Raw genomic sequence first — 2,051 nt, 5'->3', positions numbered from 1 at the left:
TTCTTGATTCTTAGATAAGTTGTTGATTTTTTCCTCCATCCATTTTATGAACTGCAGGACCATTATTCTGAATTCCTTTTCTGACATATTGCATGCCTCTGTTTCACTTAGCTACTTTTCTGGTGAGTCCTCCTTTTCTTTCCTTTGGGGTTTTCTTTGTCTATTCATTTTTGGTCTCACTGACTGATCTAGATGTCGAGTCATAAAGGGGCTGCTCCTTGGGTGGCAGTGGTTCCTCAGGCTGCAGTTGCTCGTAAAGTGGTTGCAGTAGTGGCTGCTCCTCACTTGGCAATGGCTCCTGTTGTGGATGTTGTTCGCAGCAGTGGTGTCTCCTTTGGTTGGTTGGGGAGGCTGCTCGCACAGCTGCTGTTCCTTGGACAGGGGTGGGCTGATCACGAGGCTGCTGCTCCTTAGATGGGGGCGGGCTGAGTGTGGCTGCTTATTCCTTGGACAGGAGTGGGCTGTTCATGTGGCTTCTGCTCCTCGGATGGGCGCGGACTGCTCACATGACTGCTGCTCCTTGGATTGGGGCTAGCTCCATGCTGCTGCTGTTCCTCAGATGGGGCTGGCTGCTCATGAGGCTGCCACTCTTTGGACAGGAGCAGGTTACTTACAGGGCTACTGCTCCTCATATGGGTCCAGGCTGCTCATGCAGCTGCTGCTCCTCAGATGGGGGACAGGCTGCTTGCGTGGCTGCTGCTCCTCAGGTTGGAGTGAGCTGCATGTGTGGCTGCTGCTCCTTGGCTGGGTGTGGCATGCTCACCCAGCTGCTGCTCTTTGGACAGGTGCAGACTGCGTGTGGCTGCTAATCCTTGGACCAGTGTGGGCTGTGCAGGGCTGCTGCTCCTCAGATGTGAGTGGTCTGTGCATCTGGCTGCTGCTCCTTGGACAGGGGCGATCTGCTCGAGCGGCTACTGCTCCTTGGGTGGGAGTGAGCTGCATGTGTGGCTGTTGCTTCTCTTATGGGGGCGGTCTGCTCACGTGGCTGCTTCCCCAGAGGGCGGCTGCTGCTCCTCGGACTGGGGCAGGCTGCTCGGGCAGCTTCTGGTCCTTGAATGGGAGCAGGCTGCTCACGGTGATGCTGTTCCTCTTATGGGTATGGGCTGATCACACCACTGCTGCTCCTTGTATGGGGGCAGGCTGCTCATGCAGCTGCTGCTCCTTGGATGGGAGCAGGTTTCTCGCACACCTACTGCTCCTTAGACAGTAGGATGAGGGCGGGCTGCATGGGGCTGCCGTTCCTCAATCGTGGGCAGGCTGCTCGTGGGCCTGCTGCTCCCCTGATGTGGCAGACAGCTCATGTGGTTGCTGCTCCTTGGATGAGAGAGCGGGCTGCTCACACAGCTGACAGCTGCTGCTCCTTGGACAGGGGCAGGCCACGTGAGGCTTCTGCTCTTAGGCCTGGGACAGGCTGTTCATAGGCCTGCTGCTCCTTGGACAGGAGTATGCTGCTCATGTGTCTGCTGCTTGCGTGGTTGCAGTGCCCTGGTTTAAGGAGTTGGGCCGGTCAAAGGGGAGCATGCTTCAGAACTCACAGGAGTCTGTGCCCAGGGTGGCTGGAGACTTGTTGACAGTGGGACCACAGCCGAGGTAGCAGGTCTCTGGCAGGGGGTCTGTAGAGTCCCAGGTGTTATCTGAGGGCACCCTGGTTGGGGATGAGGCCTGGCTCCCAGTTACAGCATTTCTCCCCTTAGAAACGCTAGGCCTCTGAGGATAAGCTGGCCTCCCAGAACTGTTTACAACAGTAGCAGAGGCTGCCTAGTTAGGCAAGCCTGTTTAGCTTGACCCTGAAGGTCCTGCAGGATCTATCTGTGCCTCACTCACATACACACACACACATCTTACATGACCACAGACTTCTCTTGGTCCCTCACTGACTCACGCTCTCTCCCTCACTGCCGCCTTCTTCCTCCCTCTGTAGTTGGGTCTGGGTTGTTATTGACCCATTTGTGAATGGAGTTTCCTCTCCAGGTGTCTGGTTATGAGGCTCACTCTCTAGCACCTGGCCAGACAGGATAAAATTCACCTCGATAAGAAACAACACAAAGGGA

This window comes from Myotis davidii, unplaced genomic scaffold, assembly GCF_000327345.1.
Source record: "Myotis davidii unplaced genomic scaffold, ASM32734v1 scaffold2356, whole genome shotgun sequence".
Lineage (NCBI taxonomy): Eukaryota > Metazoa > Chordata > Mammalia > Chiroptera > Vespertilionidae > Myotis > Myotis davidii.
Note: the sequence above shows the minus strand (reverse complement) of the source record.